Source organism: Melanotaenia boesemani, chromosome 1 (assembly GCF_017639745.1).
Source record: "Melanotaenia boesemani isolate fMelBoe1 chromosome 1, fMelBoe1.pri, whole genome shotgun sequence".
Classification (NCBI taxonomy): domain Eukaryota; kingdom Metazoa; phylum Chordata; class Actinopteri; order Atheriniformes; family Melanotaeniidae; genus Melanotaenia; species Melanotaenia boesemani.
The window spans coordinates 4823671-4846026 of NC_055682.1; the positions used below are offsets into that span (position 1 = coordinate 4823671).

The following is a 22356-nucleotide window of genomic DNA, read 5'->3' on the forward strand; positions in this document are numbered from 1 at the left end:
CAGCCTGGACAGGTCACCGGTTCATTTCTGTGTCTTAAATGTTTTGCATCGCTTCAAATTGTTTCTCATTTTTGTGTTTATTTGTAATCAATTTGCATTCAGGTTATCATTTAGTCTCTTTAGCAAAAGTGTTGATTCAGACCATAACTTTTTACACTTTACTTCCAAAAAGCAAAACCTTGTAATGATATTCCTAGTAGCCTTGATTAATAGTTCCCTGGCTTTCTGAAGAACTTTCAAAGTTTTTCTTTAGACATTTTCTGATTTTTTTTCTTATTTTCTGTCAGTCCTCCGACGTGGGTCCTCTTCCTGCACCAGAATCCTATAAGAGCTCCTCAGCCCAGCCACCGTTTTAGTAGAATCCTCACTTTACACACTTGGCTACAGTTGGCATGCAGGTCTCTGAACATGGGTTTTATTGACAATTTTACTTTATTTTGGGATCATGCCTCTCTTTTTAAAAATGACGGGATCCATCCAAACAAACTGGGAAGCAAATGCTTGCAGCAATTTTTCAGTATGCTGTGCATTCCCAGTCCTGCAACTGACTGCCTGCTTTTAACCTGAATGTATATTGGTTCGAATCTGTAATCTTCTCTTCACCAGACAGTGTTTAATTTAGTTATATGTATACAGAATGACAAATAAATCTGATCCTGATTCTGTTTCTTCTCCTCTGATCACCCCTCAGCTTCCATCCCAAATGGTAGTGCCTCAGTGGGTTCTCCCATCACATCATAAAAATCTGCATCTCCTGTGTTTCACATTGATAAAGATTTAACAGAAGAAAAAACAGGATCTATTCTATAGTTAGCTCAACCCATTCCTGTATTAATAGGCAATAGAAAAATAAAAGTCCCCCCCCCAAAAAAAAAATTCTTAACACTCTCAACCAGAACTGCTGAACAGAGAAACCTGCTGGTAAAGACTAAGAATTGGGTGGAAAACCATCCAAAGGAATTAAGGTTAGCTTTATTTCATATCAGCTCCTGAGCAGATTAAAGTCTTCTTATGATTTTATTATTAAACATAAACTTGATTTCATGCCTTTAACTTAAACTTGGTTAGAGGCAAAAGTGCACCTGTTCTTATTGAATCAACTCCCCCAAACGTCAGTTTTGTCAGTGAAACCAAAGTTAATAAGAAAAGGGGGTGGAGTCACTAACCTTTTCCATGATTCTCTACATTGTAAGAGGAAATTTCACTTAAATGGAATATGAAGCTCTTCAGCTGAACTCATCCATTAAGACTATACTAGTAAATATGTACAAGCCACCAAAAAATATTCAAGTCTTTTTTGATTTGATTATTAATTTGTACTTATTGTTGGTGATTTTAACATCCATATTGATAATTCACAGGACAGAGCAACTAAAGCATCATATGGTCTCCATGGAAACGTGGCTGTCACGAAGCAATTCTTAAGGAAGGGACAGGGGGAACAGGTTGAGGTAGGTCACATGACACAAGAACTGGACTGGAAATCAGTGGCAACAGGTCTGATAGAGGGATGGACCCTCCCCAGAACCTAGACCTTAACGTAACTGAAGCAGTGTGGGATCATATGGAAAATGAACGAAACAAAAAAACAGCCAACATCTAAAGAAGAGCTTTGCAAAGTCCTTTAAGAAGTCTGGAGAACCATTTCTGAAGACTACTTAAAGAAGTGACAGAAAGCTTGTCTAAGAGGGTTCAGACTGTGATGAATTCTGATTCTGGCGTTCTGATTCTTTGTGTATTGATCATTCACCATGACTGACTGTTGAAGATCAGAAGATCAAGTACAAAATGTTGGCTGAGAACAAGCAGAGAAGATGTTTGTCACCAGTGTTGGATTGAAACCAACCGAAAAGACAAATTTTACAACTGATTACAACTAACAACAGAAATGACTTTCTGGATGAAGCTGGACCTTGATGATGAACAGCAGACCACATCAGGACTGCAGAGACAACAGGTATGTAGGTTTTCTATAGTCTGACTTGTGCTGTAGAAATAAAACAACGTCTGCCGCTTTGTGTTTTACTGAACTGCTTCATCTCCACCTCCCTCCATTCCAGCCTGCTCAGACTGTCTCCTCCTCCAGTTTCTCTGCAGTCTGTCACAGCAGATCACACACTGACACACTGACCTAAAACCTGCAGCTCACTGCTGAAATATTCAGAGCCTCACGGAAGAGACGCGTCTCAGACTGTCTGCAGGGAAGGGACGGCCAGAGAGTCATGTGCAACATGGCGGGCGCACGCACGCTATCATCGTTAATAACTCCACCTGGTAAAACTAGTGTAACAAGAAAATACAGCAGAAGTGATCTTCTGACCTATAAATCACTCACAGGCAAAGAACAGAACTTACCTGAAAACAAATGAATTTGCCTTTAAAATAATGATCATGATAATAATAATAATGATAATGATTACATTCAAAATTGGTGCAGCTTTAAAATGTGTTAATTTCTGTTAATCATTTTATGTCCTCAGATTTGACCACCTAGAAGTTTTAGGCTTCTCTCATGATGTCCTTTTTCTGCCACAAGCAAACCGGTCTGATTGGTGATCATCACAAGGAAAATTCCGGACCGGAAACCCAAACAATGGCAGGATTCATGTGGACGTAGTAGAGGCAGACCTGACATGTGGAACTGTGATGAGAAATCAACAAATCGAACACACGGTCAGTTGATTTGATTGATTGAAAATTTTAAAACATTCTCAACTTGCTCCACAAGCAAACTGATGCAACAGACTGAAATTATTTTGCATAACTACAAATCAACCAAAGTTAATGAGAAGCAAGACCTTTGATGGCTGAGATGGACGAATGGAAGTTATTGTCTGGTCAGACCAACAACAGATGAATTTTCACCACCAAAAACAACTCAAACCTCTAAACTGTCATAACAGCTGGAGCTAACAATAATATGGGTTTTCACACCCTAAACCTCTTTGCATTCGATGGTAGTTGTTGCAACGCTGCGCTACAACAGCAACTTTCAGCTCGTTTTGTATCCTTGAATGTAGTTTGTTCTTCTGGGAAACACGGGGCTGCAGATGCATGCTTGTGATTGGTTAACTCAGTGGTTCCCAAAACTTTTTCTATGGGGACCCCTTCTCATTGACAACAATAATGTCAAGGCCCCCCCACATCCCCCCAAATACGATATGCATGGTGTTAAAGGTTTAATTAATCCAGTTCAACTTTATTTACAAGCATTTTTACAGGTCACCAAAGTGTGTTCAAGATTACAGTAAAATACACATAAATAATTCACATAACGCAGGACATAAACCATAAAACCATAAAATATTACAAAAAGATATAAAATAGTAAAACTAGACTGGAAAAAAATAAAGGAATAAAATCTAAAGCATTTTATTATGTATAATTATTATTAATTTTAATGTTTGTAGATGATTTTATGTTCTACTTATCACTTAAAACGTGAAGTAGTGCCTGTATTTTCCTTATAATGCAATTTGAGCTGCATTTTTTTGGTATTAAACTATAAATAAATAAATAACATATTCCAAAACATATATTTACTTACTGTAGTCACCTCCTTTTGTAACAATTTTACTAAATGTCCCAAAGACACACTTTATGTCAACGTAACAAAATAAATACATAGAAACAATAAAACATACAATAAATAATAAATAATACAGAAACAAAATTAAATTAAATAAAATTAAATAAAATTAAATTAAATTAAATTAAATTAAATTAAATTAAATTAAATTAAATTAAATTAAATTAAACCATTAGATTTGGGTTTTGTGACAGTTTTCCAACCTGTTATAAGATCCTGTTGAAACATAAATAAACGTATTATCTGCTTTTGAATGCTTTTTTAATGTTTTTGGCTTCGTGTTTTTACTGCATGCTGTCTGGTCCTGCAGGAGATGGGGGAAGGCAATGCACGATGTGGGCTTTAAAATAAAAATTAAAGCATCTGAATAAATAAAAGCAGTGACTGAGAATGCACTCAGTACTGGGGTGTTTCTGTTGTTCTGCTCTCCTTCATTATTCATCTGAGAGCTGAGCTGAAAGCGGCAGCATAAGAAAAGACATGAGGGCCGTGGAGGCTGCTTCCAGCTGGAAGCCCCGGCGGTGAGAGGGGGCTTTAAGAGGAGAAGCAGGCGACAGAGTGAGTGGATCCCTGAGGGCTCTGATGGATGGAGCAGAGAAGCATTTGCTCACAATGAGCTGAAGCTCCAGAAAAAGAGCCGGGAAACAGCTGTGACAGCCATCTGCAGCGAGCTTGGGTAGATCCATCTTTGACCTAATACCAGCAGCAACAGCTTTACTGCAAACTAAATATTTGGGTCTCCATTGTCTGCAGATTCTGCATGCTTATACATTTGTATGCAAATATCTGTGCAAGGCAAGTTCATTTGTGTGGCACATTTCAATGACAGGTTGATTCAAAGCAGTGAAAAAAGTTAAAAATTTAATGAAATAAAACAAAATAATAATAATAAAAAAGAGTAAATAATAAATTAATATAAATTGAATTAAAAATATATCATAAAGTACTTAAATATGAACTGGTGCTGCTACCACCTACATTCAGAAGTCATAGTTAGTTAAAAAAAAAAAAAAAAATACATTAAAAAAAAGCCCCACGTGTTCCCACTGATGGGTCCAGGGCGAAACAGTTGGTATATTTTTATTTATATTATATTATTTTATTTTTTTATTTTAGTTTTTTTAATGAATTAATGTATTTATTTATTTATTTATTCATTTATTTATTTTTGCATTTCCACTAGCAAAAACTGGAACAAGTTCCAAAATATCCAAACTGACAGGTCCTACTTTTATGGGACCCTTTCATTAGGGTCCCAATCTTACCAATTTGACCCTGAATGGTGGAGCTTCACATACAGCAATCCATTGATTGGTTAAAAGAATTGTCACTTCCCATGCAACTCAGCAGTTCAAAGCAACTCTCACTATACCCCACCTACCAGGTAAGGGTACAGTTGCTGTGGAAAAGGAACAAAGATCCAGATCAAGCCACATTATGTGTGAAAATATGCTCATGAGGAGGTGAAGAAGTTGCAGCAAGAAAACCAGGAAAGAAGACCACTTCATGTAATCCCTAAAACTCTTTCTTTTGTTTTGTTTCATATCTAATAATTATTCTGCTTGCAAGTAAACTTGTAAGTAGCATCTTTTCTGCCTCAGTGTCATGAGGCAGTGAGGTGGAATATTGCAGGATGATGGGGGCAGGTGGTCGTAGGAATTAGGGAGATGGCAGTGGCTTCTTCTTTTTCTGTTTTACTGGTTGAATGTGAGCTATGCTGTGCAATACTGCCCCCATGCTTTCTGATGGTACTGCTCTTTTTACTATGTCTGGGCACGAACTTTAATAAAATTAAAATTAATGCAAAAGACGAGCATAAGGCTCTGTTTCTATACGTATTTAACATTGAGCATGAATGAGACCTTATACCTTTACCTGTTAGACTGAAGCTGGCAATTTTAGATTTCCCTTTTCTGGTTGACAGTTCATCTTTCCAAAAACACACCAGACAATAGAATAAAATAAAAACATATCAAATTCAGCGCTCCAGGCTGCAGCAGGTACAACCCGTGCTGTCAGGGCTTTAGTCAAAGCTGCCTCAATGTGTCTGTTTTACAGCTCTGAAAGATGTCAAACTTAACAGGTTGACACACCAGACATGAAGAGAATCAGTCTGTCTCCCTCAGCAGAGTTCGCAGCTCCTGCTACTTATAATTGTTGAGAGCGACCAGCTCCTCACACCAATTATAGCGCATTATCAGCAGCCGCCAAAGCCATTTCACCACCGCTCATCAGGGAGCTCACAACAAAAAGATCAAAACCAAACGCCCTTACTCTTGCTGCCTTCAGTCTCCCACAGCATCAGATGAGATGAGGATTTAAGATGCTGCCGATAAAATGAGATTTAAGGATTAGGCTGACAGATATATGTGAACTTTCAGTGACTTGTTGAAATGACAAAAACGTTAAAAACAGGAAAGATGGTTCAAATAAATCCAGTTATGATGAAAGAAATACAACCATAGAAAAGCCTCCCTGACTCATTTTTCATCATATTTGTCAAAGAGCAAACATTTCCCATAATGCAGCCCAGGTTCTGTGTGATTTCTGCCTCAGATCACCTTCCCTGATCTGGAAGGGTGACATCTTCTCAAGTAAATCCTCCCATTAAGATGCTGCTCTGACTGAGATCTGTTGAGTTATCAATATTGGCTTCAGTTTCTGTAAAACATTTCAGAATAATAGAAAACATCATCCAGTATGAGACAAAAAAGTATTTTTAGTTTAAAACAATGGATGGATGGATGGATGGATGGATGGATGGATTCAGGCAGTTAGTTTTGTCCTTTAAAATGAAAAAAGTAAAAACAGAACAGCCATTTTTTTCATGTTTGATTTTCTTAAAGCAACATTAACTAAGTTTCCAACTTTAAAACTGTGCTTCTGACTTGTTTTGATGGTACACAGACTTGTTATGCACATTCCTGGAGCTGTCGTCCCTAGCATCCTGTGGCTAAGAAACCACACTTTGTTTTCCATCCCAAAGCAACACGACAGCTGTGTTTTTGCTTTACGGGATTGCATCACATGCCAGCAACTGGATATCAACATGCTGACTGTTTTAAACATGCACCATGGCTAATTCAGTAAAATGTAAGAGGACATTATGGGAGGATGAGAAGAAAAGAAAGAAGGTGACAAAGCAATTAACTGACTTTTACTGGCTGACTAGAGCTCAGAGAAGAGACAGGATGCAAGATGGATGCCTTCGTTAGGGAGCGCCTCTGTGAGAAAATCTGCCACAGTTCAGAAATGCTGCTTTAAATTCTTGGAGGGAAATAAAACAACTGTGGTGGACATCCACACAAGATAACTATAGAAAACTCTTCCTAAGCCATTACTTCTTGGGGATATCTGGGATATTAATATATCATGTTTGGGATGAAACTGTCCATCACATTAGTTTATTTTTTGATCACATACAGCTGGTGGTATCACATTTTAATCTGCAGGTAAAAGGCAGGTGTCTGTGGTTTGTGCACAATTCCCACTCTTCTCCAGGGTTCAAGACCAAGCCTAACCCCTTGCCTTAAGACCGAATATAACCCTTAGCCACTCTAAACTCTCAAGTAACCCAACAACTCCTCCCCAGGTATCATCATATAGCAGCCCATTGCTCTTAGTGCAACTTGGATGTTTCTTTACGCCTAAATGAAAAATCAGATAACTAACTGTTACATAGTTGACCTAACTCACGTCAAAGAGCAGCAAACATCTATAGAGGCTGTTAATTGTACATATCTACAAAAAAAATGGATTTTTCTTCTTCATTCTCTGTAAACCCTAGAGACGGTTGTGTGTGAAAATCCCAGTAAATACTCAGACCAACAACCATGCCACGTTCAAAGTCACCTAAATCCTCAAACAGCTTAATTTGAACTATAATACACCCTGTATTAAGTTTAGTCAGGTTCTGTTCCTATATGTGCAACTACTGCCAGTTCTAGTGTTTATGTAAATTTGTGACATTGTGCATTTCTCTCCTTTTTTTCTTCAATTATTACTTTATAAGTATTATTCAATTATTTTATTAAAATTCTAATTTCTATTATTTTATTGTAATTATTTAATTAAATAAAAATTTCATCATTTATATTTATTTTCTCTCTCTTATTCTTATTAACTGTGTTTCCTTGCATAATGAAGAAAGTATTGTCCTTGTTTGTGGCATTAACTGGAACAAAACAACTTAAAAAAAAAAAAACACCACCCCACAACTGAGAAGTCTCAACGGCGAAACTACCGCATGTTGTGCGTATGGAAAAACTTTTGTATTTTCTGGTGAGAATGAGCTATAGGGGAAGTCCAAGCGCTACTCTATTAAGCAAACCCTTTACAAGCTGTAGATTCAAATTTATTGCAAAGAAATTACAGTGACATTCATCCGCTCTTGTAACTCTCAGCACGAAAGCAAATAGTGTGGATTAAAAATGTTGAACTTGTCCTTTACGTAGTTAGTTCCACCTTCTGATCAGACTGAAGCTGAAGCTATCAGAAAGGCTGACTAACTCTATGTGACAGCAGAACAATGCAAACACACATCACACACACAGAGCTCCTGGTAGTTGTTTCCTGTCTGACCGCAGTAACGTTCACACAGCAACGTGTAAACCAGCAGCAGCTTATCACCAGCAGCCAAACACAACTGAAACCCTGCTGCTGCAACCAAAGCAAGTCCAGGTACACAAGCCAGGGGGAAGTACCTGTTAAAGGTTGGAGGTACTCGCTGCTTCTGTGGTCACTGTGATCTGCGTTCATCTGAGCTTTGGTGGATGTGCAAGCAAAATGAGTTGTTCCTTTCTTTGTTAAATACGTCCTGATGAAAGTCTTACCAATGATAATTTGGAATGCTGTTTGGCTGGAAAACCATACCAACTAGAAACTGAGGATATTAGTTACTGAATCCAAGTTTTCAGCTGCTCAACAGTCTGCAGTTGTTGTTGTCTGGCTCCATACATTCTCAGTAGGAGACAGTTGTGGATGGTAGGCAGCCCAGTCAAGCACACACACTCTTGGAAAGTCATGTACGTCTGGCATCGTCAGATGGAACAAAATCCCAACACTTCTGCATCAGGGGCGCCTTCACAAAAATCCCTGATACCATCACAGACAAAGGCTTCTGCAGCTTCCTCTGATAACAGCCTGGAGTGTTCTGCTGTTTGGCAATAAAATGACAAACACCCAAAAGGTGGTGGCACCACAGCAGGTTCCATGGTGTAGAGGTCATCACGTCTGCTTTACACGCAGAAGATCCTGGGTTCGACCCCCAGTGGAGCCATAATTAATACTCTAATTGATACTGTTATTTGGTTGTTTACAATGATACATCATTGTCTCACCTGCTTTGCCCCCACTTCCTGTTTCTCCTAAAGGTCTGTTTATGCTCCCTTCACATACATGGGCTCAACCCCAAACCTACCCCTTCACTACCGAATATCACTCCCAATGAAGTCACGCTCGCAGATTTGGATGCTTTTTTATTTGGAGGGTAAGAACAGGAATGGGACGCCCTTTCCCCTCAACCAGTAAATGAAAGCTCTTGTCGCCATGGCAACGCAACAACATCTCAAAATTCCTTTTTTGGTGAAACGGCCACCCTATAAATTTTGGAGCATCACCAGCTGCCTAGATTTTTTTCCACTTTCCAAGAAACATCATAAATTCAGCAACCATTACAATGACAGGGGTTACATTATACTTCACATGCGTCCACGCTTTCGTTTTATGTTTGCATTTAACTATTTAATGTGTATTTGTTGTATTCTTATCTTCTTTAAAAGTTTATTTTTTCATTTGCTCAATCAAACAAAAACAAAATAAAAACTTTTAACCAGAATCAATCTTAGGTGTTTTCTGCACTTTTTAAAAAGTGGGGAATTTGATCCGCAAGCACAACTTTCAACCTCATTTCCATTTGACATTTCCAGTCAAACGACTGCATGGATGCTGCTGATTCTGCTTCCACCAAATCAAACATCAGCATAGAGTAAGATTTGCTAGTTTTGTTTTCTCTTCCTAAACCTTTTGGGATTTTCTGTTAGTGTAAAAAAACATGCAGGACATATGCAGACCTCATATGAGAAGATTCGTAATTTGAGGGCTGAAAGGTCCACTCATCCTCCATACTACATGGTTTGGCCCCTGATTATGTGGGCCTCCGCGAGAACCCGCAAACGGAAGTTTAGTGCATAGGGGTGTTTTGGGATTAAGCCATGTTGTAATGTTTGTTAGCCAGTACAGAGTTCAGAGTTCACTTCCAAGTTCTCAAGTCAGTTTCAGACAACACAACTGTAAACATGGCAACGATGGAGGAGGTCACAATAAAGTACATTCTCAGGAAGGACGTAAAAAGAGGTAGCACAGTAGACAACGGTGGTCAGTGCACCCATTAAAAACATTGTAGCTTTTTCTTCTTCTTCTTCTTCTTTGTTCTTTTGCAGGTTGCACATCAGCTCAACACTGCCTGCATGGTTTGTAATAGTACTCCTCTGTTTGGGCCATCAGGATATGCGTCCACAAGGGCCCGAAAACACGCCAAATTTTGCACGTAAAGGACGCAGAAGATGACAGAGAACACAACTTCATCATCAAACCACTGTGTTGCTGAAGTCTACCATGATAGTTGACACTTTCACAGTCTCGGTTCAAACTTACCCCAGTTCATTAGAAACTGTGTTTTACTTTGTCAGGATTGGGATTCAGTTCGTGTTTCTGAAAGGGAACAAAACACACACTCACACATAAATCCCTCACTCCCATCCTTATTAAACAAATTTAATAGATGGTTTGAGCTTCTTGGTGCTCCAGTTGGGCTCCAAACGGAGAGGGAAACATGCTGCTCAGCCTTCTGTGACAGCCCAAACACACACACACACACACACACACACACTCACAATGGGCCTTGCCGCCCTCAGGGTCTCCATATGGACCCGATAAATGAACAATGTGAAAGTGTTTGAAAAGACAAGAGGAAAGAAATGTGGAAACAGAAGAGTTCAGCTCGTCTGTATTGTAAGACTTTGAGCTGAAACAGTAACCGGGACGTGGCTTCCACAGTGTCGTCGCCACATCTGCTTTACATGCAGCAGGCCCTGGGTTTGACTCCCAGTGCAGCTGTTTGGTAATGTTTGAAAGGGCAGCATAAACACATAGGGCCTGATTTACTGAGATTCCTGATTAAGGGGCAAACTTGCATGTACATGCAAATAGATTGCACCTGTTGGGTTTTTTTTTTTTGTTTGTTTTTTTTTATTTATTTATTTATGATTTGCAGGTGATCAACTACAAATGTTTATGCAATTGATAACAGGTGCAAACAGAAAAATTTAAATGAGGACTTAGCGTGCGTTGCAGTGTTGCCATGGAGAGTTTAGAAGCAGAGCAGGAAGGTCACAAAATGAAATTCGTCCTGATGGAGATACAGGTATTACTGGACATGGCAAATAAAAATATTGCTGAGCTCCTGCAGAGAAATCTAAATGTCACCAGAATGACTTCAGTATGGAAGAGTATTTACTAAACAGCAAATAAAGTTGGCGAAACCACAAGAACTCCAGATGAGTGTAAGATGATGTGACAAGACATAAGACGAAGTTCCAAAAAAATAGCTTATAATAAAACCTCTGCAAATAAGACAAGTGTGGGCGGCACAGGAGATGCCTCTGACTGGTATTTAGCAACTGGTGCAGCTCATTTACTGTGAGGAGCAGATGACTGGAATACCGAGTATGATGCTCTAGAGCTGATTACATAGCAACGTATGTGACAACACAATACTTTTTATTAAACTTTATTATTCATAATAATAAAGTTGGTATACAGTTTAAATAAAGTTTATATTAACTATAAAAAAAATTATAAAGAATTAAAACTTTAAGCCTAAGACATACTGATCAAATAAACGTGCCTCCTCTGGCACCTTTCATTACGTACGAGGTGAATGTTGTGTGCGCTAATGGAGGCTAATTGCAATGCACACTCAGCAGCTGGTCAGCGCTGTTTCTGGGCTGAAGGTGTTCACTAAGGCTCTTAAGAGAGGGATGGAAGATGGGGTACAGGTAGTGGTGAGGGCTCTTAGTGCCACCAGAGCCAGAGCGCATCCTGCGTAACAAACACAACAACACAACTTTGCCTCTGGGGTTCCAAAAATATTAACACGAGCGGCAAAGATGCGCTCTCTGCATCATCTTCCGTGGTGTCTGTCTCCTCCTTGCAATAATAACTATTTGTGCATTAAGTTGTGCCAATTTGCACCTGCCTTTCAAACCTGCTATATATATATGCAAAAACAGCCAGCGCAATCAGTTTCATGTTTGGTAAATCCCGTTGCGTGTGCTATGTTAATCTATTTACATCTATACTCCTTCCAACACGTTGCGCTTTCTGGCAGAGATGCCCATATTGCATATCTACTAAGGGCAAACACGCTAAATGGACTGCGTGCATTATTTTGTCCATTTGAACCAATCCTCAGTGCGCCCGCTCAACTGCAGCATGTTTTTGTGTGTGCAATCAAGTCTGCACATTTTTAGACTCGCAAACATTTCGTAAATCAGGGCCATAATGTAGTGGATTGCTCTTGAATAATCAATCCAACCAATGAACTGGATTTTCTTCTTCTTTCTTCTTGGTCAGCAGTTGTTTTGGGGAACACCAGTGAGCAGCTGTTGTAACTGCATGACATGCTTGAGGTGGTTTGATTCATATGAGTGAAGTGCAGTTTGTGAGCAAATCAAACCAAAAAAAAGTGTGGAATTTTTCAGAACCGAGTCCCCTGGACTATCCTAGTGTGAATGTGCTCTCACATTCTGACAACACTGAGGACCAGAAGCATCAGGAAGCACAACAAGTGTCAATGCTACATAATCCAGTACAGAACCCACTACTAATAACATATCAACAGAACCAGACCAGTAAAATTTGGAGTTTTCTTTACTGTTTTTCACCTGCATAGGAACAGGTTCCATGGTGTAGTGGTCATCACATCTGCTTTACACGCAGAAGGTCCTGGGTTCAACCCCCAGTGGAATCATGATGCCCCCAAGTTTTTTTAAACTGTACAAGTAAGGTTGATTTTTCACAGTTTGGTAATGATAGTTTAATTGCTACCATTCAAATAACTTTGGCCAAACCCAGAATGAGTGTTCCTTTTTTTCTCGAGTTATTGACAGTTTTCTGTTAGTGTGTAATTTCACTTTAAGAGACAGAAAACAGAAGATTACATGAAGGTCTGTTAAAATATAAAGAAAGCAGGGACTTTTGCACTGAGTCATGTAACCTCGTATCTGTATGACTCAGTGCAAAAGTCCCTACTTTCCTTATATTTTGCTTAAAAGCAGTCTAGATTTCAGACCTTCCATTTCCTCATCTTTCTGAAGGTCTTTTAAAGTTTTTCTTTGGACATTGTGCTGTTTTTTGACATATTTTCAATCAATAGACATTTATATCTTCATAATTTTAGGGAAAGTTCTAATAAGTATTGGTGTATTTAAAGGTACAGTTTCATTTTAAACAATTTCATAGCAATAAAAAATGACATAAAAAATGCTGCTAATAATTGTAGGAAACACCACACACACACACACACACACACACACACACACGACTCTCAATGATGAAACATTTCTATACAAACCAGAAATTTGTCTGCTCGGACTGGGTTTTGACCACCTGATGTTTCCAGGTGTTGTGGGTGCATTTGTCCCAGATAACGTTTTTGCTTTCATCATCTGTTTGTGCCGGTGGGCACATGCTGCGAGTGTGAGTGTGTTACATCACAGAGACGTTATGTAACACTGACATCTGCTGGGAACAGAGGGGGTGTTGGTGTTTGGGCTTCAGCGGCACTGATGCTTCCAAATGTGTGTTTATCTGTCAGTTTACACATTTGTTTGCATATTTGTTTGGTGCTGTGTGGACTCGCTCAGTCAGGCCACATGCGCTTCAACGTCACTTCACAGGGAAATCAGCAGCAAGTAAAAAACTGCATACAATATACAAAAGATGTGCTCACATTAAAAAACTGTTTAAGTAATAATAAGCATTTAAAAGTATACATCAAGGTAAAGGAAAAGATGCTTGCATATTGTACAAGGATTAAATCTGTACCTGAATTTGTAAGATTGATCTCCTAATTCTAACATGTCAAATGAAGATTATATGGAAAATACAGAGTCCATTTTACATGTACTTACATTTAACGAGCATTAATAAACCAACAAATCAAAAAAGACACATGGTTGGGAAAATATAAACCAGAGTCAACATATTGTGGCCAAATCTGGGATAATTATGGCTCAGGTAGAGCACTGGTGCATGTTATGTGGGCCAGATGTGGACCAAAGGCCAAAAGAAAGATTTAAGCCACATCTGGGAGATGCGTCGCTGAGTTTTCAGTGGCCATACTCACCTAAAGACAACAGCAATATGGTTATAAGGGTAAACCTCAGATGTCCAAGTGTCAGTGAATGCAGCATGTAATGTAATTCTGTATGATGTACATCAACACCATGTTCTAGATTATAATACAGCATTCATGCAACATAATCTCACCAACTACCTACATGGTGATAATATACATAAAACAACCAGATAACTGGTTTATCCAGATCATCGGTTTTATCAGAGTTTCTTCATCAATCTTGTCTGTTTAACTTCAGTCGTCACATCTGCTGGTTTTATGACAGAAATTATCACCATGGAGACGGTTGGTGAGATGATGATATATGAATTCTGAATTATGATCTAGAACATGGTAGATGATTTAGAACATATAGAAGTATATTACATGCTGCATTCACTGACCCTTGGACATATGATGTTTATCCAAGGGAAGGTCAGTTAACAGTAAATATTTGAAGCATTGGCTTCTTCTGTTGACAAAATACAGTAAAAACTGGCAAATTTCAGGCATAGTCACGAATTTGTAATGACACCGTTGTGACACAATTGTAGTCAAAAATGCAAAAAGCTTCCATATTGATTTTGCCTGAGTGATGGACGTCAGGCTGATCAGCAGCTCATTTTCTGCAGCCACAGAGTGAGGAGGCGAAACAAAGAAGGTATGAGCATGGAAAGAGTTCTTTGTTTTAATATTTGAGTTACTCTCGCTCATTACAAAAAACACAAAAACTGAATTATTTTTCATATAATAAATATTGGCGAGATGAGCTTTTGCTGGTGATTAGACACTTCCATAAGATTAGCAACAAATTTGATAAATTTCCATCTGTGTGTTTCATGTTGTGCCAGCACTGTCCTGAGGGACCCTTACAGCAAAAATGTACATGCACAAAGGACTGCTATATAATCATCACACCTCTTTTTTTCTGCTTTTTTCATTTTTCTTTTAACACATCTGGACCTGTTTGAAACTACAAAGCATTCAAATTCTACCTGCAATGGGAAACCATTTGAATCTGGGGGAACCCAGTAAAAATGTCAAATATCACTACTTCCCTACTAAATGAAATGCTGACATTAAAGAATGAATGATTTTAAAATGTAAAGACAGTGAGATTAAATTGTGTAGTTTTAATGGAAATCATGGGGGAAGTTTTGGCCTTTAAAGTCACCAGAGAAATGAGCTGACTGCATAAAAAATGACATCAAGTCAGTTTTGTTGCTGAGGTTCTAAATTTATCAACAGAGTATAAAATGCATAGAAACTACACAGAAAAATACACTGGATTTGAAAAAATTTTCTAAAAAGAAGAGTTATTGCAAAAATTCACGCCACTAACTAACCGGAACACAGCTGAAATTAACAAGTAAAAAAAGGGTTGAGAAAAAAGCAGGTATAATATCAACCACTTTTCCAAGTAAGTGGAAGATGAGAAAGAAGAGAAAATTTAAATAAAGGTTTCTTTGAGTTTTGTTTTTTTTATGCTTCTTCATCTTACAATAACTAAAAGATCTCTCTTTGTAAAGTAATGTTTTCAGTTTGCTCTCTCACCAGATCAGGACCAGCACATAAAGAATAATCGAAAAAGAAAAATCGGTCCCACTGCACAACATCTTCTCAAAACTCTGTGAAAGTCTAAAAGTCTGAAACTAGTGAGTCATAACAAGTTCTCATCAGCACATATGCGCTAGTAGGCACGGTTTCTATGTGGTTTCTATTTTTTCTAGGGGGCATTTTTGACCCACAAAATCTCAATTTTTAAAGAAATTTCAAAAAGACTCATTTTAATGTTCATCACAATAAAGTAATACTATGTTGTTTACAGTTCAAAAAACACCTTTTAGGGTGTACTACCCCTTCAAGCCTGTTTGTCCAAAAAACATAATTGGTCACTAAATAATATTTCGTTGGATCAACTTTACCTTTGATTACAGCAACTATAACAGAAAACAACTGCATTGTTTCAATAAGCTTCTGCAATGACACAAAACTTATTTTCATCAAGTGTTGCACGATTTTTTAAGTATGATCTATTTTTTTATTTTGTTTTTTACCCTGTCCAGCATCCTAACATACAGAACGGCGGTGTGCCATATTTTGCCGGACAAATTTGCTCTACCAAGGGAGAAATGTTATATAAATGGCTGTCCTTGATGTTTGGAATATTTTTATTATTTTTATTATAATCTTATTTTCTTTAGTCTTGATATGTCAGTGCTGAACCTGACAGGGAGACAGAGGAAGAGATAAAAAGAGGAAAGGACAGAACTGAAATGTGGAAATAAAAGTTGTTCAGGCTGCCCAAATCACATCAGTATTCACAAAAACAATATAAACTACCACAGTACTACATGATACATGAAGAAAATAGGATAATGATGGTATGGAAAAGTACAGCAGTCATCAAACGTACACTACCATTCAAAAGTTTGGGGTCACTTCCCTATTGAATTCCATGGCAAAGTGACCCCAAACTTTTGAACGGTAGTGTACCTGTAGAGAAACGTACCAACACAGGGGATGGAGAGACGAGCACGTTTGTTTCACCTTGTATTGGTGATGGGAGTCCCACCATCAACATTTTAGAGGGTTTATGAATGTGAAGAGGATGGAGAAAACTTTTATGAAAATTATGGAAAAGTCTACAAATTTGAAGGTGTTTTCAGCCTGTGTTTTAATACTTCAAATATAAACAGACTCCAGCCTAATATTACTATAAAAAAATTCTTCTATTTGGACTTTTTAAAATGAAGGTTATCTTCTTTACTAATCTTCACACCACTGTACCAGATGATGGCTCAAACATAGATGGAGTTGTCACTGTTTTTGCCTACAGCTTGTCTAATGAGATCTGGCAGATTTGACAGATTTAAGTGCACAAACATGTCCCTAAAACCACAGAGCCCCATACATTAAAAAATATAACCCCTAGATGCATCCCAATTGCTCCTGCTGCATCAAATGTAAATTTGTGCTTAATTTTTCTTCCTGGTGTTTCAGCCTTCCAGCTCCTCTGGCTGAAAATCAGCATCCCTCACAGTAACAAAACAGGGGAAATGAATTTAACAAGTATTGAATGGAGCCTCTCTGGCATCCATCTTTTAAATTTTCAGGGGGGCCGTCAGGCTGAGTTTAAGAGCTCTAAACTGGTAGAAGATAAGTTAATCCATTTATCCGAGTCCTTGCCGCAAGGCGACTGAAATAAACAGAGGAACTGAAACTGGAGGAATATGGTAGAAGAGGAAGTCTAAGAGATGTGACTGGGAAGGCAGAGAGGAAAATACAGCACAGAAGGAAAGAAATCACAGGGAATTAATTAAGACATAAGAAACGTGAAGCATGTTTTTAATTAGACTGTAAGGTGGAAAGTGAATAAATGAGACTTCTACCTAAAATATTTAATACATTCGGCCTCTCCCTGACTTCTTTGTGTCATGTATCTGTAAACCAGGCTGCAGATTAAAGGGTGGCTCTGGAGAGTTTTACAGTTTCATGTTATTTTCTGTTTAACTTACCACTATGAACATGCTGCAAAAATATTTTTAAGGGTTATATATATATATATATATATATATATATATATACATATTAAATTAATTCAATGGTTCATTTTCTGTACTGCTTAGTCCAATGAGGGTCGCAGGCAAGCTGGAGCCTGTTTCAGCAATTAGCAGGTGAGAGGCAGGGTACACCATGGACAGGTCACCAGTTCATCGCAGGACCAACATAAAGAGACAAATAACCACTCAGACTCACACTCACTCCATGGGAGAATTTATGGTGACCAATTAACCTAACATGCATGTCTTTGGACGGTGGGAGGAAGCCAGAGTACCCATAGAGAACCTAAGCATACACAGGGAGAACATGCAAACTCCACACAGAAAGGGCACTGTTTGAACCTCCACCCAACCATGGCACCTGTATCGGGTATCTGTCCGATTACCATGTTCGTGTACTTGTACTCTGTGTTCATAAAAGTGCTCTGATACTATAAAACTGATACCAATATGAAAAAACTAGTGCTGTAACACTTAACACGCTACTGTGACGAGATGAATCTGTGTAACTGGCTTGCATTTTTCTTAAATGCATTAACACATAAAGCAGGTAAAAAGTCCGAGGCTGACGGCCATATTAGCAAACACGACATTATAGCACTACTAGCTGACCACAGGTCAACCCTGCTCAAGATGTCCTTCCAAGAACTTAACGACAAATTAGACCGTCGCTAGCCACCACAACAGACTACCGTCACTAAAATGAAATGCTGCTTACCAACGGCTGGAGGAGGTAGAAACTTTATGTATTCAGCTTCAAACTGATAACAAGACGCTAAAGGCTAAGCTAAATGACATGTCGGAGAGAAGCAGACGCTACAACATTCAGGTGATTGGGGTCCCCAAAGGAATTGAAGGTCCACAACCTACGCAGTTCTTTTCAAACTTCTGCAAGAGGCCCTGAGGAAATCTTCTCTTCCGCACCCGAACTGGACCAGGCCCTCAATCCAAAGCCACAATTTATCCTCTTTCTTTCACCACTTCCTGAGAAGGGAACGGCTGGTTCGGGAGGCTCGGAGGAGAGGTACCCGTAGTTACGCAACTTAACCAGGGTTGTTCATTCAGAGTTTATAAAGCCTACTCCTAGGAGGTGATCAACAAAAGGAAGAAATATAAGAAAGTGATGTCCTCCATTTACAAAATGGGATTGAAGCCATCTCTCTCTGTACCCCCTCAGATCTTGCATCACCCACCAGGATGACTCCCATGTCAGTGACTGAGGCAGAGCAGTTCGTCCAAGCATTTGGTAAACCCTCCTAATCGTTTACTTGATTAGTTCTGGGTTTAAAAATATAATCAGACCTGAAGATGATCAGTGTTGGCTATGAGCAATTATAGCTACCTTAAATTTAAGTGACAATCAAATCATTATCAGTATTCTGAAAGAATAAATGAATGAATGAACTTTTATTGTCATTGCAACAGGTGCAATGAAATTTTTTCCAGTACAAACCCGTCCAAGAGTTGACAACAACAACATATAAACAAACAGGATCAGGCAGACTGAGGCTGCAGCTGCCGTGCAGCACGCCATTTTCACAGATGGAAAGATAACATGAGGGAGAGTAACGGGATGAGGCTAAAAAAAAGGCGTCTCTACATTGGGCCTAGAAGGGCCCAGTGTATGATAGTGGGGCAACCTTGGGAGCTGATCCAGGAAAGGTCCACAGCCCAAGAAGATGGGAGGTGGGAGGATGGGGGCAGAGCATCCATCTGCATAACATTTCCAGGGGAACGTGATAACCAGCCATCCAAGGCCAGTACAGGGAGCCAGATTCTCTTTTTTTACTTAACTTTTTCTTTTATTGAAATTTTTGTCCTCTACTTAACATTTTTATTTAATTCTATTTAACAAAGTTATTATTCATTCCATATTAAAAATCTGAATTTGGCATTATCCCGGCGAAAGAACCTTATTTTGGGCATGTAGGTGCTTTGTCACAGTGGTGAACAGAATCCACAGAAAACCACTTTATCCTCCTTATTTATTAAGATTCTGACGGTTTTCCAGCCTTACATTTAGAGGATGCTACAGGATGACTCATATGATATAACACAATTAACCAATCAGATGTGGTTTACCAGTGATCTGTTACAAGGACATATTAGTATTATATTGGTACTCTGTATCGACAAATACTTAAATGTAAGTACTTGTACTCGATTTGTGAAAATTTGGTATTGGTGCATCCCTAATATCTATCTATCTATCTATCTATCTATCTATATATATATATATATATATATATATATATATATATATATATATATATATATATATATATATATATATATATATATATATATATGTATAGAGAGAGAGAGAGAGAGAGAGAGAGAGAGAGAGAGAGCAAATAAACACCTGGATGAAAGAAAATTTTCTACGATTAAATTAAGACAAAACAGAGATTTTTCTGTTTAATAGCAAAGAGAAGAGGGTTAGCATTAGGAAACACCTGGGGCCAGTTGTTCAAAAAGTTTAATCCGAATTTGGGAATCCCATTTTTCGGATGGAGGAACACGTAATCCATCTGATTTCCAGCATTTAAAACAATGTGGGTTTAGCATATGCACTGGCTAAAAAGATACTATTATTTGTTCAAATCTGAGGTTTTAACACAGTTTCCTCCAGAAATGTAATCCTGCCAGGATAATCCTGTTTTCTTTGATCAAAGTTGACCGGATCCTACTCAAAAGTTTTGAATCACCTAAACTGAGGGTTTTATCAAAATAACTGTTATTTAACTAGGATTAACAACTAGGATTTGATTATGTGATCCAATCCGATTTCAGAATAACCGAAATTGAATCAGATTACGTTTAAAAAACCGAAATCACCAACCAAGTTTGTAACCGTGGAGTGTTGATAGACTCAGATTTGACTTTCAATAGCCACATCAAAGCTATCAGCTTTTTACCAACTTAGAAATATCAACGTAATTAAAAGTTTAGTCTCCTAGAAAGACAAGGAAAAACTCATCCATGCATTCATCTCCAACAGACCGGATTACTATAGCTTTGATAGTTTTCATCAGGGGTGTCACTGGATGGTGTGTGACGTGTACAAATCAGCTGATGATCACTGTGGTGGTGTCGACTTGTCAGTACGACTTATCAGAATGACACCTCTGATGAAGATGGAAGACTACCGTCGAAACATGTCAGGTAGTCTTATGCTAAAACAAAGTGTTTGATAACATAAGAACTAAATCAGCTGTAGAAAACTAGACACTATGAACTTTATTAGATTATTAGACTGGATTACTGTAATGGCCTTTTAACAGGACTTTCTTAAAATCTGCAGCTCATCCAGATGCTGCTGCAAAAGTTTTAACCAGGACTAAGAGATCTGAAAGTTTACTGCACAGTAACTTGTGATTTTATTGTGATTTTTTGCTATTTGTTGCCACCTTTTACTACTTTTTAATGCTTTCTTTGCACCATCTGTAATGCTATAAATGTTTTTTGTAAAGCACTTTGAATTGTCTTGTGTATGGAAGTTGCTATAGAAATAAGCTTGCCACGCCTTGCCTAAAACATTGCTGTAAAAAAATATAATAAATCAAGCTGACTGACTTCTCAGCCAGACTTAAATTTTCAGCAAAACTCTGAATTAAGCAGCAGGCTTAAACTAAGAGTTGAAGTTCTGCGACACGTCAACCCTCCTCAGGTTTAAAAGAAGCACTCAGCTGGCACACCTCAGTGTCTACATACAGTAAATAAAAACAGGTTCCCCTGTTTGTTCTGCCTCCAGCCTAAAATAAACCTTTCCTTGTGAGTGAGCGAGCAGGCGTGACAGCCGTTCATTCATCCTGCTGTCACAGTCGACGTTCACCTGAGCAGCAGCACAGAGGCTGAATAAATCACTGCAGCATCTTCAGACACTCAGCAGCTAAAAACAGGACAGTAGACACAGAGAGAGGCTGCCTTCCTCGTTCCCCGAGGAGAGTCCTGAAACACCTGAAATATCTCTGCTGCCCTGCAAAGGCCATAGGCTGCAGCCCTCCCAGCTGAGCCGAGATAAACGGACTGAACATTTTCACTGCTGGACCAGCAAATGGCCCAGAGCAACATCTCTGCACAGCAGTATGAGTTACGGGCTGTTTGTTGTCCTTGTTGCTGATGTTGTTTCCTAAAACTTATACTTAGTCTCACTGTGAACAGACTCTTCTTTCAAAACTTGTTTTTGCCAACAGTGACAAAATATTGCACCCAAAATACAGTGCGGCTATTTATTTATTTTAGTGATGTCAGAACAGCTCTGACGAATTTCAGGGATCATTTATCGTCAAAAAGCTCTTGACTTAAGCAGAAAAATAAACTGATGTGACACATATATGTTAGTATTAATTAAAAATGGGAATCAGGCACAAGGACCAAAGTCTGGGCATGTATACATGTATATATGTATATATATATAGAAAGAGAGAGAGAGAGAGAGAGAGAGAGAGAGAGAGAGAGAAACTCACTGAAGTGAGTAAATATTGCAAATGTTTTATTACATCTTTTCGTGGGTCAACACTATAGAAATTAAACTTTTACATAGAGAATATCAAAGTTTGGTTTCTATGTTGTCCCATTAAAAATTATAATAAAATATTTTTCAAAAACATGAGGGGTAAACACACTTCTGTGAGATACTGTATATATAGTACCATCAGACGCATTTAGGAGTCTGGTTACAGGGAAAGCAGTTCGAGTATCGGTGAGTTTTCCATCAAGGGGCAAGATAGCGCCTTCCAAAGGGCATAAGTTGGAGTGACTGAGGATAACAGAGGTTCATCAGGCTTTCTTAATTACCTGTT

The 22356-nt window shown here is 38.5% G+C and overlaps 1 protein-coding gene and 2 non-coding genes across 5 annotated transcripts in view; 2 read left to right on the forward strand and 1 right to left on the reverse strand.

The window, feature by feature from the left end:
• Positions 1–22356, reverse strand: part of LOC121643569 (nuclear receptor ROR-alpha A-like) — a 91954-nt gene that overhangs the window by 36145 nt on the left and 33453 nt on the right. The window lies entirely within an intron of this gene.
• On the forward strand, positions 8795–8867 carry trnav-uac. Its single transcript has one exon. It is a non-coding gene; the product is annotated as a tRNA-Val (tRNA).
• On the forward strand, positions 12548–12620 carry trnav-uac. Its single transcript has one exon. It is a non-coding gene; the product is annotated as a tRNA-Val (tRNA).